Below are 15869 nucleotides of genomic sequence, written 5' to 3' on the forward strand. Positions count from 1 at the left end.
GAACCTGAGTGAAGACAGCACCTGCTGGACTGGAGGCAGCTCCTCCCCCTGTGTGCCTGAGGGCAAATAGACAAATGCATGGGGGTCTCAGATTCACCAGGAGAGAGGGGGAATAGCTGAGTCACTTCTGCAGATGGCCCAGCAGTCTGGTCTCCTGCAATGACTCCTGAGAGAGAAATCAGGACAAAGCAGATACTAAAGAAAGCATAACATATCGGTATCCTTTTTTGGGGGGAGCAGGGCGTTTACAGAAAGAGAGACAGCTAGTAAAAAAAAGTCAATACAGAAATATTTAAAATAATTCCACCAGAGGCCCTGGCCAGTTGGCTCAGTGGTAGACCATCGGCCCAGCATGTGGAAGTCCCAGGTTCAATTCCTGGCCAACACAGGAGTAGTGCCCATCTGCTTCTCCACCCTTCCTCCTCTTCTTCCTCTCGGTCTCTCTCTTCCCCTCCTGCAGCCAAGGCTCCATTGGAGCAAAGTTGGCCCAGGCGCTGAGGGTGGCTCCAGTTGCAACAGAGCAACGCCGCAGATGGGCAGAGCATCACCCCCTGGCGGGCATGCTGGGTGGATCCCGGTCGGGCACATGCAGGATACAAAAAAATAAAAATAAAATAATAATAATAATAATAATAATTCCACCGGAGAAGGTTGTTGTTAATCGCTTGTGTATATTCTTTTAGAATTTTCCCACATATAAATATATAACTATTTAAAAATAGGATCCTAATATGCATACATACTTTTTATCTAATAGTGTGCTATATAATTCTTTTCATATCTTAGTATCATTTCCCTCCCAGGACTTCTTAATATTTCATTGTGTGTCTGTACCACAATTTATTTATCTAATATTTCTATTGGTTTAGACATTTAAATTTGTTTTCATTTTCTCATTTTGACAAATATTCTACAACCACTTTTTATGCACACATCTTTGGCCAAACATATAAAATCAGTCCCTTGAAGTGGCCTTGTCAGGTCAAAGGACAGGCGTATTTAAATGGTAAGGACTGGTGTCAGACGCTCTCTGACAGAGGGTACCATTTCATCTTTCCAGCCTCCTGGGGGAGAGTGCTCCTTTGTCTGCACTTTTGCCAGTACTAGCTATTATGTATCATTTTAGCTTTTGCCTGTGTGATGGGTGAAAAGTGTATCTTGTTATTTTGCTTTGAAGTTCTTTCATTGTTTTTAAATTACATCACCTTTTCATGTATTTATTTGACCACTTGTATTTTTCTTCTGTGGATTCCTAATTTTATCATCTTTTTGAATTGGGAATTTAATCATTTTCATATAGATTTTGATGTATTTTTTGTATTTATGGATAGTTTAGCATTTGTCTCCTTACGTATTTAAAATATTTCCTAGTTTGTCTTTTGACATCTTCATTTTCTTCTCTTCCTCCTCTTCCTTCCTCTGTCTCTCTTTCCACTAAGTAGATATTTTTGATTTTCACATAAAATGTTTTATGTTTGGACTTCGTGTATTGATTAGCAAGGCCTCCCGCAGTCCCCACGTGTGCAAGCATCAACATGTGCTTTCTTCTAGTACTTTATTCGGTTCTCAGTCAAATGATTGATTTGAACACTTGAATTCATTCAAATTTAGAGAGGAATCCAACTTTTCGTGTAAAATTATTTGCTTTAAAATGTCTGCTTTTACATATGTAAACCAAATAAAACAAACTTGGTGGCCAGATTTGTCTATGGACTGCCAGTTTGTGACTTCTAGTTCTGAAGAGTCCAGATAAGAAATGAAGCAGGCCCAGACTGTTCTGTTACATTGCTGGTTGAGTAAGTGCAGTGTGTAATACAACAGGGAGAACTGACATTACCTGCAAGCCCTGTCTCCCGAGGGACATCACTTAACCTCTCTGTTTTCCCATCTGCAAGATGCAGACAAGAACAGGCTCTGGGGAGTGTCCCTTGTGCTTGGCCTTGTGTGGGGTCTGGCGTGTGGGATAAACCGTTCAGGGCTAGTTATCACGAGGGGCTTTAGGGAACTGCGGAGACGGTCTCTGCCACGCCCATAGCAGCTCCATGGCTTGTTCTAAGTTTGCTTCCAAAAGAACTAACACAAGTGGCGATTCCATTAGAGTCCAGCGGTGCTGAGGGGTCCCCGATCTGTGTATGGCAGTGACAGGCTCCATAGGAGACATGCAAGAAGCCATAGACATAACCTTAATCTCCAGAAGTCTCCACTTCGGTTGGGTAAGTTAGGTTTTTACTGAGAACCAGGGAAAACATTGTAAGGACACTATAATGAAGTTCCAAATTGATCCAGATGAGATGTGTGTTAGCTCCAGGGGGTACAGACATTTGGGGGATGGAGCTGAGGGCTGGAAGGATGACTAGCATTTGCCTGTGCTGAGCCAAGGGCCTTCCGTGCTTGGGAGACAGCGTGAGCAGACACACAGACACGGCACTGAGCCTGTCGCTGTGCCCGAGCGCTGATGGTGGGGCGCGAGAGAGGGTGCGAACGGGCACAGAGAGGCAGAGGCACGGCCAGGGCACAACTGTGAGGCTGTGTGGGGGCAGACATGTTGAACTCGACAGACACAGAAGGTCACGGTCATGGACTGAGGATGTTGGAGGAAGAGGCACGAGAGTCTGTGGTAAGGGCTAAGTGGTCATTGAGAATTACGAGCATTCGCATGGAAGTTGAGTTTGTGACCACAGGTGTGAAAGAATGTTAGATCAATATTAGCTATTATGTATTGTCACTAACATTATCAATAATATGTTACCAACATAAAACAGTTTCAAGAATGTATCTCATCAGCCTGACCTGTGGTGGTGCAGTGGATAAAGCGTCGACCTGGAAATACTGAGGTCACCGGTTCGAAACCCTGGGCTTGCCTGGTCAAGGCACATATGGGAGTTGATGCTTCCAGCTCCTCTCCCTGTCTCTCTCTCTGTCTCTCACTCTCTGTCTCTCCCTCTCCTCTCTAAAATGAATAAATAAATAAATAAAATTAAAAAAAAAAAGAATGTATCTCATCACTTAAGTTGATAACTTAAACATTACAGCTGGGATAATTGAGGCTCTATTGTTCTTCTCATTTCTCAGTAGAAAAAAACAAGGTGTAGCATGGCCGAGAGACCGGCTCCGGAAGAGAGATGCCCTCAGCAACGCTAACATGTCCCTCACTTGGGGATCTTTCTTAGAACAGCCACTCATGAAAACAATCCAGAGGTCACATTTTAAAGAGTAGACACCAGGCTCTCGCTTTCTTTTGAGTGCACCTGAGGACATAGATCACTAGGCAGGATGAGGATGGGGTCACAGTGTCTCAGTGACATCTGTATCCTCACTGTGTGATAGATCCAGCAACCCTTCAGGGGATTAGAAATTAGTGAGCAGAGCCAGAGACGTTCTATTCACGTGAAAAAGTATTCACTTTTGACTCATCGATTTTCTCTGCTCGTTGAGTCATGATTACATCATACTGGCAGGAGCTTGAATAATTCCTTCTTTCCCTTTTTGACTATTAGGTACTTTCTCTCACTTTTCCTTTTCAGTTCTGGGGACTTTTCAGACTTTATTTTGCTACCAGGCAACAGGGGGAGAGAGAACCATTGATTTATAACTATTTAATGTTTTGTTAAATCGAGTCACAGAATAATCAAGAATCTTATCCAAGACAACAAAATTGATCTGTTAGCAAAAGGACTACATTGTCTTAGCATTTCTCTTTGGATCTTTATTATGCAAGCACATTTTAAACATTAGTTTGTGGGATATTATGCTAATTTCCTTCCTGAGAACCAGTAAACGCAGCTTTTATTTCTCAAGTCCCTAAAGCAAGTCATCCTCTTGACACCACGAGGCTAATTAAGTGGCCTGGTAGAGAGTGGAGAAGTCAGGCCTGCTGACCGGTCGCTTATCCTGAGGTGCACCTCCTGAAAAGGCAATTAATTCTGGGGAAGTCCTTTCATACAACGAGTAGAAATCTGCTTTCTGGAACGTGGACTATGAAGCTAAGGCTGAATCACAGCCCGTGATTAAGCATGTGGTCCCAGAGAGAGCCCGGGGCCCCCGTCGCCTCCACGGAGCAGAGGGCGCTGCCCGTGGCTGCCCGGAGGGCCCTTCCCTGTTCGTGTTTTCAGACCGTATACAGCCGGCTGCTTCCAGCCTAGAACGGGAGCAGCGCTCCCTGCCAGTGCAAACAGAAACTGCTATAGATTGCTTTGCATTGTTTAAAAGACAACAAAAAATCTATTTATTTGATGTGCTTATGGTTTGCATGAAAATGCCTCTTTCTGGTTTGATAGAATTCGTTAATACACGCATATTTTTTTTGATAGGTGATATGTCAGCAAACTGTCATTAGCACCTCATAGTAAAGCTCAGATTATCGCCTTGTCTTCAGCCCCACCAGGTCTGAGCCATCACTGTCCTCTCTAGCCTGGACCGCTACCCTGGGGTTCTAGCAGCCAAGATGTTTTTAAATCAAAGGCCACGGCTCAGTTCAGCCTGCTCCCGACCTGCCTTTGCCTCCCTTTCTGGTCTTGTCTTTTCTTGCCCCCACCCTCTGGCCTCTGTTTGGTCAAAACACCCAGGCCTCCCTCCCTGCTGTGGCCCAGAGGGTGTTCTTTTCCTGGAGGCCACCTCCCACCCAGTGTATGGGCCATCGGGTCACCGGGCCATGGCTCTCTCCTCCTCAGACCTCAGCCTGGTGTCGCTGCCGCAGGGAGACCCTCCCCACCGCCCTGCTGCCAGGCTGCCATTTTTACTCCACGTCTCTGTCTCATTTGTTTCTTTTAGAGGGAGTGTATTAATTGATCTGCTTGGTTCCTGTTTACTATCTGCCATTCTCTGTAGAAAGAGTGAGAGCTCTTTAATAGCAGGGATGGCCTCTGTTTGTTCACAGCCACACGCCTGGCACCCCGTGGGCTCTGCCACACACCGATGTCCGTGTGCTCCGAGAGGAACTTCAGTGCATTTTTGCCAGTCATTTCTTGATAACATAAGAATAATGTGTTATCTGATTGTTGCCAACAAGCTTGACTTTGAGACGACCAGCAAGACTGGCGGGCAGGGCTGCAGGCAACGGAGACAGGCCTGTGTGTCCCTGCAGACGCCACTCTCCGGACCTAGTGTCATGGCACCCTGTTGTTCATCAGAGGTGGCGGTGCCCACCGTCAGCGTGCCAGGGCCTGTGGCACACTCTGGTGTGTTCACAAGACAACCGAGATCAGGAAGGGTCTGGAAACCACGAAGCTGTTGAGGAGGATGCACAGAGGAGGGGACGGAAGATGAGGGTTTACTGTGTGCTGGGGAGGGAGCTGTAAAAATAGAACAGCGGCATGCACATCAAAGGGCCGCCATGATGGAGAGATGGCAGAGTGATTCTGCGTTGTCCCAGAAGCTCTGAGATCAGGAAACAAGACATGTTTTAGACACTCATAAAGAAAAACGTGCACAACTGTCCAGAAACAAAGATAAGCCCCCTTGTGAAGAACGAAGCTTCTTGTCAGGACAAATGTTCAGGCAAGACCAGTAACATCTGCAAAGTTTATTCATGTGAAAATTCTTACACATAGTGACTTGTACACAATAAGCACTCAATTCATGCTGGTAAATAATTGTAACCATGTGGAGGGAGGGAGATTTTAATTGACGTGATGTGGGAATCACTTCACAACTTATGCATATGTCAAAATATCATGCTGCGCCCCTTGACTATCCCTGATTTGTGTCCATTGTAACTTCAGAGAGGGTTCTGGGCAAGGTTAGAGCTGGGCCCACGGCACTCGAGACGATGCCAACACTGGTGTGTCCAGTGCCCTCTCTGCTCGGAGTGGGAGACGCAGGGGAGTCCTTGCCTTCCAAGTAGTGGACAAGATAAAAGAAAGGCTTGAAGCAATGGGAAATTGTAACAAATTGTTGTAGGGAGGATTTTAGGAAGGGTGATACTGCTGAGTGGGGCAGTTTTCTTGGAGGAGGTGCCAGGGTTGGTCCTCGAAGGCTTAAGAGAAAACAGAATAAAGAAAGGTGATGTTTCAGAGAACCAGTGCAAAGGTTCAGAGGCAGAAGTGAGCGTAGCACGGGTCAGCGATCAGACACGCAGCTCAGAGGGATGTGTCCCTGGGGCAGGCAGGCAGGCAGGAATGAGGCCGTGGGCGTGCAGGAGTCCGATGCAGGGGACATGCCGGGGACCCGTGAGGCCAGAGGAGATCGCAATGACTATGTGAGAAACCCCCGCCGGAGGGGTCCACAGCAGACAGGGTAGGGCTGTGCTTTTCTAAGTGGTGGGTCCAGCCCTTCACATTCACAAGGAGCCTGCATTTTACTCGAAGCTTTGGGGGTAGATCATTTAACCTGTAAATAACTAAAGACATTATTTTATATTAAATAAATCTGATCAAGCCCAAGACTTGAGAGAAATGACGTCCTTGCTGGGAGTGCTCTCAGGCTGCGCTCTGGGTCTGCGGGCTTTCCGGAGGGTTTGGAGCAGACGGCCCTCAGGGGGGAGGCGTGCAGACTGAGGGGCTAGAGGGCACACTGGCAGAAGGACACGCTGCCCTGAGCAAGGTGCGGGCCCACGGGGGCTGTCCACCTGCTGGGGGCCAGGTGGATAGACCAGGAACGTCGGGACACTGAGTGCAGAGGCCATGGGGGACAGAACAGAGGCCAGACCCAAGTTCTGTGCAGCTGCTGCTCCCATAGAAGGAAGGGCGTGAATGGGGCCCACGACCGTGGCTGCTCCTGCCCTCCTGTGTGCAGTACAACCGAGAGCTCACGTCTGGGAAGAAAACAGCACTTGAAAAAGACAGACACCCACTTAGAGAGCCTGTTGTTGGCGCCCACACGTCTGACCGTACCCCGCGCTCACCCACCTGCTGGGTACACGAGCTCATTGCCATCGGTGCTTCTGGGACCCAGGTTCTAATAGTTTCCGGTTTCCAGCTTGCCCTGCCTGTTGATAATGAAGCCAGTAAACAGAACTCTAGATCACCTTTTTAGTAAAGAACCCTGAATCCCGTAGCTCTTACTGAGGATTAGAACACAGATCTTCCAGGTCTGGAATATGCCTTGCTGAAGTTGGTACTTGAACTATACACATGGCATGGGTTTTCAGGGGGTTTTTTTCCAAAGAAAAAAATTGTAGCAAATTCAAAATATACAGTTTCTACCTTTCTTATGGAGAAGTAGTTTACATTGAAAGAATCAAATCAAATTGAATACCAGCAGCACACTGATTAAATGAAGTCATTTGTTATTCATAAGAATTTTCAAATAATAAGCATAAGTAAAGGAGCTGTTGCTACCAGCTGATGTTTGTGGGATGTTCAGTGCATGCGAGGTGCTGTTCTAGCCCAGAGACCTCACAGTCCGAATTCGGTGGATGTCATGATTGTTCGTGATTTGTGGACGAGATAAATGAAGCCCAAGAGGCCAGGATGTGTGTCCACAGGAAGTGCAGACGCATCCGGGCCTCCGAAGAACTCCAGAGCTTAACTGCGTAAGCCCCGCACTTCACTCTGAGCAAGGTGATAGTCACCTCAAATGATGTATTTATTTTAAATGGTCATTCATGTGTGGCTGTCTCAGTGGACAGTCCCTAAGTAAGAGAGAGAGGGAGAGGACATGGGTCACAGGAGTCATAGCCATCTCTGGTGGACCCTGGGAGCCTGGGGTACTCAGGTCCGTTACCTGGGGATGCGTCTCAGTGGAAAAAGGGCTTCAGGCTTCTGCCACAGACAGTGAATTGAGGTTCAGTTAAATTCTGCTCCACGTAGCATTTGAGAAAACTCAGGGCACAGCTCTTTTCTGTGTGTTGCCAATAAACAGCAGGGTGTGTGTGACACATCTTTCAGAACATGTATCCCAAAGGAGTTCAGAAAACAAGGTCACCTTTCGCTGGGCATTTCCTGCGATCAGCACGTGGCCCGCAGCAACTGGTGCTTTGGAGACACCTCAGGGCCAGTTTTCGCACCTGCCCAGATAATCCCGCTCCGCGTGCTCTCGGGAGCCTGCTGCTGGTCCGTGGCGTGCCCTGGCCACCACTGCGGTCACCCCGTCACCCAGCACCACTGTGCCTGCTGTGAACTCAGAAGGGATCTGACCGGCCCTGCAGAGGCTCACCCTCCCCCCCACCCCCTGGTCTCAGATGAAGCCCCTTCCTGTAAGGCAAGGGGCCTGACTTCCCCCGCAGCTGCCTGGGCAGAGGGGGTGGTGCAACCAAGAAGCCTGTGGCATTCGTGTGCCCCGTGGCAAACTAGTCACTTAGGCATGGGAGGTGCCAAGGTGCCCGCTGGCAATTCTTTTCCAGATGGATGGTGCCGCAGCACGGTGGTCCCAACACCCCTGTTTGCAATACAGCCGGTGTGACTGAGCAGTTGCTTGTGTTTTCTCGTGAAACAGGCCAACGGCCAGCTGCAGCGACTTGTACAGTGTGTCTGTAAAGTCATGGTGCACTTTTGACCAGTCACACGAAAGCAACAAAAGATGACAGAAATGTGAAATCTGCACCAAATAAAAGGAAAACCCTCCCAGTTTCTGTAGGATGATGTGGCAGCATGTGTGCATGCGCAGATGATGACGTAACACCGTGTATACAGCGGAGCAGCCCACGGCCAAGCCAGTCGAGATGTGGACGGTACAGAGGAAAATTCAGTGTGTTCTGTGGCTTGCTAAATTCGAATCCGTGACCAAAGTGCAACATGAATATCGGCGCGTTTATAACGAAGCACCACCACATAGGAATAACATTATTCAGTGGGATAAGCAGTTGAAGGAAACCGGCAGTTTGGTGGAGAAACCCCGTTCTGGTAGGCCACCAGTCAGTGATGAGTCTGTAGAGGCTATACGGGATAGCTGCCTAAGAAGCCCTAAAAAATCTGTGTGTGAGCCCACATCAAACTGCACTGAATAGATATGAAACTGGGAGAGTTTTCCTTTTATTTGGTGCAGATTTCACATATCTATCGTCTTTTGTTGCTTTCCTGTGACCGGTCAAAAGTGCACCATGACTTTACGGACACACTGTATTTGCCCTCTCTCCTTCCCTGCCTCCCGCCACCTCCCCATGCACTTGCTGCACTGGGATTGCACCTCCTAAAAAGTTCCTCCACGTAAACTTCCTCTCAGATCCTGTTTCCTGGGGAACGCGGCCAAGTCAAACTGATTACTCACTACTGACACGGTTCCTGGTCTTAGGCACACGGGCGCCTTCAGATCATCTCGCTCCTCAAGAAACTCTGCTCCCGACACTGTATGATTTGTTTCTTCTGTTGGAGCCACCCCCAAAGTGTGGGTGCACAGGAGCTAAGTAAGAGATGACAAAAAGCTTTTAAGATCGTTGGGTAAGGAGTGACGTTTGGGAAACACACCGGCTTCAGAAGCCTGGTAGAAAAACCAAACAGAAGTGGGAAGAGTGTATACACGTCCTTGTCTTGTTCCAGATCTCATGGGGAGGGTAGGCAGTCTTGCACCGTTAAGTGTGACCGTGGACATAGATTTCTCATAGATAGATGTCTTCTATTGACATGAAGGCCTTCTCATCTATTCCTTGTTATCTGAAAGTTTTCATTGTTAATGGTGTTGAATTTTGTCAGATATTTTTCCTGTATCTCTAGGCATGATCATATAATTTATTTCTTTAGTCTGTTAATATGGTGACTTACATTAATTAGTTTTTTGAATGTTTAACCAGCCTTGCATTCATGGGATATACCTCACTTGGTTGTGATGTATTATTATTTTTATATATTGCAGGCTTTGATTTGTCGATATTTAGTTCTGGGCTTTTTGCATTTATGTTCAAGGTGGATGTTGGTCTATAATTTTTCTTGTGATGTGTGCCTGATTTTGGTATCAGAGTAATGCTGTTCTTATAAGATCAGTTTGGAAGCATTCCCTGCTCTCCACTTTTGTCAAAGAAATTCTTTTAAATGTTTAATAGAATCTTCCAGCGAAGAAATTGGGCCTGAAATTTTCTTTATAAGAAGGTTTACAATTACGAATTTAATTTCTTAAGTAGTTTTGGACTATTACTCAGTTTCTTATTTCATCTTGTAAGGGTTTTAGTTATTTGTGTCTTTCAATAAATTTATCTATTTCATCTGGTTGTCCAATTTTTTGGCATAAAGTTGTTTATAACATTTCCTACTTACCCTTTTAACTGTATTGCTATCTCTTTTTTTCATTTGCGAATTTGGTAATTTGAATTTTCTCTTTTTTTGTCTTGGTCATTATATCTAGATGTTTGTTAATTTTATTTTATTTTTTGAAAGAATTAGCTCTTGGGTGCTTTTTTGTTTATTTTTTTGTGTGTGTGTGTGAGAGAGAGGGACAGACAGGAAGGCAGAGAGCTGAGAAGCATCAACTCATAGTTGCAAACACCTAAGTTGTTCATTGATTGCTTTCTCATATGTGCCTTGACTGGGGAGTCCAGCTGAGCCAGTGACCCCTTGCTCAAGCCAGCGACCTTGGGCTTCAAGCCAGTGACCATGTGGTCATGTCTATGATTTCACACTCAAGCTGGTGACCCCGCGCTCAAGCTGATGAGCCCGCGCTCAAGCTAGCGACCTCAAGGTTTCAAACCTGGGTCCTCAGAGTCCCAGGCTGTTGCTCTATCCACTGCACCACTGCGTGGTCTGGTCAGGCTTGGATGTATTGATTTTTATCTGTAGTTTGTCCACTTTATATCTGTTTGATTTCTGCTCTTATATACAATATTTGGTATCTCTTCCTTGTTCTTACCTGTTAGGAGCAGTGTTTAAAGGGGAGACTAGTGGGTCCATTTGCATCTCTGAGAAAATCCTGTGTCTAATATGACCTGGGCTTTTGTGAAAACAGATGGTGTAGTTCTGATTATCTGAGGAACTAGTATTCTGACCATGGTAAGGGCTGTGTGAATGCTGTATCCTGATGCCTGTTGCAGTTTCTGTTCACACTCATGGGACTCTGGCTGACCGAGTAGGCGGAGGACGGACCACTGGTGATGTGTAAACACACACCCTGCGGAATGACCGCCCTAGTGAGTGTTAGCATACCTGTCACCACATGCTTGTTGTCTGTTATGGTGAGAACATTGAAGACTGACACTTTTAGCAACTGTCAAGTGTAAATACAGTATCGTAAACTGCAGTCACCATTCTGTACGTTAGACTGCATGTTTAAAGGTTGGAATTACAGCAATGGTGAGTGTGGGAGGGAGGAAGACTTGGGCAATAAGCTGCTGATGAAAATTAAGTTTCTAAATACTATAAATTTATTTTTCTTAAGCTCTTAAAAAATTTTGGATTTGGGGTAAAAAATAAACAGTATTCCCCCTAAAAGTTCTGCATCTAAAAGAGGTAAGCTCTGTTACTGTCTGTCTGTCCCTATCTATCCCTCTCTCTGACTCTTTAAAACAAATAATAAAAATAAATAAAATAAATAAAAATAAAAGAGGTAAGATCTCCTAGGTCCCCCTTTCTGTTACTGTTGGTTTTTAGAATGACTTAACCCGGCTAAATCCCATTCAGCTCCAGTGACTTTTGGACACACGGCTTGCTTTCTGTCCCCACTCTCCCCTCACTGTCATCCCCTCCCAGACAAGAAGTAGATGTTTACAAAGATGACAGCAGAACTGAAGGCAGATCCCACATTTGCCTGGGGAGTGTCAGCAGATATGGAGGTGCTGATGTCAAGCTGGCGGCTGGGAGCCAGCTGGGCTGAGTGGCCTCAGGCCAGGACCTGCCCTCCCGTGCTCCAGCCCCTCACACTGGAGCAGTGTGATCACCTCAAGGTGGCTATGAGTTCCTGTGCCTAACCTGGTGATTGAGGCCAGTGCAGGAAACCCCCGGGAGGCCACGGTGCTGGCTGGGAGAGGGACAGCGGACCGTGTGACATTTGGGCAGTGCCTCATGTGGCTGACTGGTGCCTGCAAGCTGTCAGACCAGATCAGGAGCACCCCGCTGCCATCTGACAGCGCGGGCACAGCGCTGCTGTGACTTGCTGGGTCAGCGAGAGCCCAGGGAGGCCACTCGGACCCCGTGGTGCTGGTGGCCGTGGTTACACACTCAGCCCCTGCTGAGATGCAGGGCGCCCCTGGGGCTGTCTCTCAGAAAGGGGTAGTTCGTGGTGGGGTGGCAGCGCTTTGCTCTGGGTCCCCAGTGTGGTTCCCCTGTAGCCGCTGCCAGAGGCCCCACACAGCGTCCCCACCGGCTCTCAGTGCGGCAGGGCACCCGGGGACCTGCTGGCTCACAGGGCCCAGAGCAGAGCAGCTGTGCAGCAGCCTGGACCTTGTTCTGGACCCCACTCAAAACTAGAAGCTCTTTGGGCCACTTGGCACGTGGGCCACAAAAACTTACCCGCATGGGGGACACGTTGCCTCCACAGTCCATGGGGCCACCAGGCATTGGACCTCTCTGTTGGTTGTAGGAGGAGCCAGAACCAATAGCACCCCTTCCCTCAGACGTGGTATCTCAGCAGGCCTCACACCACTGTACCCCTAGAAACTTTGGAGGCCCCTACACTTCTATCAGATTTATCTCTCACCCTCTGGCATGCAAATGTCTTACCCATAAGTCTAGAATAGTTGCTACTTCTTACTCCCTAAGCCTAATCAGCATAGGGCCATCCCTGTAACAGAACGGTGTGATACCTTGTGGAAGAGAGAGGCGATGCAGGTCCCTGCAGAATAGACTGTGACATGGGGTTGAAGAGTGAATTCACCGCTGAGATAGGACAGGGCAGGTGCACCACTGCCTTGCCAGGTGAAACCAAGGTGTCCTTGGTGCCAGGGCTGGAGGGGGGCACTGAGCAAACACATGGCTGCTGGCCAGGAACCAGAGTGTTAATCTGCTCCAACAATGAGACCACGTCCAGCACAGAGCCTCCAACTGGAGTCACCACCTGGTTAAGTTAACAGTCATCAATGTCATGTTCCAAGGTTCATCTGTGTCCTAAAGCAGCTAGCCGGGAGGGCTGGATGGAAGTGTGGTAGGGGTCACCACCCCTGTGTCTAAGGCCTTGGTGGCACTGATGCCTGCAGTCCTTCTAGGACCGTGGTGGGTGTCGCTCTGGTTCACTCTTTTCCCAGGTAGAGATGCTTCTGGTAGCTTCCACTTGGTCTCTCCCACCATAGTAGGCCTCGGTCCACAGGCCAAGGAACCAGTGTGTGGTTCTGTCAGCTGCTAAGTCCGTAAGGGTTCTGGAACAGGAAAAGTAACCATGAGTTCAGGGATACCATGGTCCCTCTGTGAGACAGACTGGAGCTAACACTCCACTGATCACCTGACCTCTCTAAGTCCCCACTCTGACTGGTAGGAAACAAGGATGTCCTGGGTCTCCTGTAATGAAGATTAGTAATTGTTCATTTGATCTAGAACTTTTCTGCTTACACCTATCAAGTAAGAATTTCATGGGTTTCCTATCTATTTCACTTCCAGGAATAGCAGGATCCACTAGCCAGCTTCATAGGTCTGTGTGAGTTGAGCTATTCTGAGCTCTGCTCTACCACCCTGACTTTGGGCATTGAGTGCCACGCGAGGATCCCATGATGCCCATGTGTTTACGTTTCCCAGTTCAGAACTGCAGTTCCCACTGAGGTCTGGCCCACAGAGGAGAGCAATCAAAGAGCTCAGGCGTTCGGGGGCACCCCTCCCAAATTTGTTTCTCTCAGTATTGGTGAAAGACCAATCTTCTACTGTCCCCATGTGGGCAAGTAGGTCTTAAAGGACAAATCCACAGGAAAACTCCAGTCTCCCCAAGCCATTGAATTCCTCCTTCTACATTAAACCAAGGCTCATCTGGTATTTCCAATTTCCTCTCCATGGGCTTCTGTCTGGTCCGTATTTAGGCCGACCACCCAACCAAACTGTCAGAGCCCTTTCTGCCTCTCTGAGCTGGAACCGTAGATGCAGACTCTCTGCTTACTGAGCGCGTGTCCATACATTCTTCCTGATTCGGTTTGTCTTTCTTCCACATTACCCCACACTCCCACCAGCCATTCCCACACCTGTTCCCTGGGTTTCTTTCTGTATCACTTAGAAAACTCAAGTAGTTCTGTTCTAGTGGAGCACATCTCCTCATGGAGCACATCTGGCCACATTCCTTAGGGCTGTGCTGGGACAGGAGTCCAGCTGTAGGTCTGGAAGCGAGGGTACGTTGTGGGCAGCGCTGGGGAGAACCAGCATCACTTTGTGTGGCAGCTGCTGGAGGAGAGCTGCCGCCATTCGCTCGGGCCGGGCAGGGCGATCCCCCAGCGGACTTCCCCCGGGACTGGGGCTGTCTCTTCCGCTGACAAACAGCAGTCTCCAGCACTAAGGGACTCAGCGCCCCAGCTTCACCAGGGCCTCTCCACATGTCTCTATTCCCACTCTCAGGGTCCTCCTCCTTCTCCACCAACACCCTCACTTAAACAGTGTGCACCACCCGGGGCCGGGGTTCCTCTTGCTGTGCACTCAGCCAGTCCCAGAGGAGATGCGCTGGATTTTAGCAGCCTCGGCCCTTGGCAACAGGAGACAGGGTCTCTTGCAGGGCACAACAGAAGCTTCCAGGTCATCTATGGGGAGCTTGGCTGGGAATTTGCACCCCGGAGCTCGTCCTTTTCTCTCCTCACTTTGTCCAGCAGCGCTAGGAGCCCCCGCCAACCTCATCCTGTCCATCAGTGTGCCGAGATGTGCGAGAATACCACGTACACAGCCACCCAGATTCTTGCTTCTTCTTAGTGGTTGGTTAGGAAAATTGAGCTGTGATGTGTAGCCTATCTCTTTGTTGGGTCACACCGTAACATATCAGTGCTCTCTTTACTAGAGTCTTTAATCAGATTAGAGAACCAATTCCAGAAAACGCAGAAACAATTGAGAAAATGCATCCGTAATATTTTGATGGTGCTCTCAGTACCAAAATTTGTATTAATTGGAGTTCTCCAGGGGAACAGCACCAATAGGAGATGGATGGATAGATAGATAATAAGGAATTGCATCACACAAATGCAGAGGCTCAGAAGTACCCAGATCTGCAGTTGGCAAACTGCAGACTCAGGAGAACCGACGTGTCAGTTCCAGTCTCTAGGCTAGAAAAGACTAGTGTTCCAGCTTAGTCACGCAGGGTGAATTCCCTCCTATCTCCACCTTGTTGTTCTGTTCAGGCCTTCAATTGACTAGATAAGGCCCAGCCATTCCATGGAAGGTACTCAGTGTACCAGTTCAAATCTTGACTAGAAACACCCTTCGCAGGCTCACCCAGAATAATGTTTGATCAAATATCTGGGTACCCCATGGCCCAGTCAAGTTAATGTATAACATTAACCATCATAGCAATCTTGCTATTTTCATAAATATTGCTTCTAACACTTGTAGATTGAATCTAGGTCCTCATTATATCTCACCTAAACTAATGGAACAACCTTAAAACTAATTTCATGATAGCCAACTTCTTCCTTGCATTTATCCCCTAAACTACCACCAAAATTACAATACTTTTTAATAATCCAGGTGGGTGGTGTTTCCTACCTCCCTCCCTCTGCCAGAGCACATGGCACCTTCCAGTGGCTCTCCTGGGCTGCAGGACTCGGCACCATCTCAGTAATGTGGCCATGAGGACTTCTCGTCATCTTCTACTCTACTTCCCCCCATGGGAATGCCACCTTATGTCACCGACTAAAGGGGTCCATTCACCTGCACACATCAAAGCCCAATCAAATGCAAACACGAGTTTGCCACAAAGAAATTAGAGGTTTATTAGTTGAGGAAATGGTTGAGTCACAGGTAAGCCAGTGCTCAAAGGCCGGGCTCCCCAGTGGCTTCCAGGGTGTGGGTTACACAGGGGAAAATCACTAATCATGGTGACTAAGGGAGTGGGTTCTGGCCTCTACTGATTGGTTGGGGCCAGGGTAGGAGGTAGTTGATCCCCGCATCAGCTCCTGA

At 47.9% G+C, this 15869-nt stretch overlaps 1 pseudogene; it reads right to left on the minus strand.

Moving 5' to 3' along the window:
• Nucleotides 1–12341, minus strand: part of LOC136388201 (tigger transposable element-derived protein 1-like) — a 29426-nt pseudogene extending 17085 nt beyond the window's left edge.
• Nucleotides 12342–15869: the final 3528 nt, after the last annotated feature.

This window comes from Saccopteryx leptura, chromosome 1 (assembly GCF_036850995.1).
Source record: "Saccopteryx leptura isolate mSacLep1 chromosome 1, mSacLep1_pri_phased_curated, whole genome shotgun sequence".
In the NCBI taxonomy this organism is placed as follows: Eukaryota; Metazoa; Chordata; class Mammalia; order Chiroptera; family Emballonuridae; genus Saccopteryx; species Saccopteryx leptura.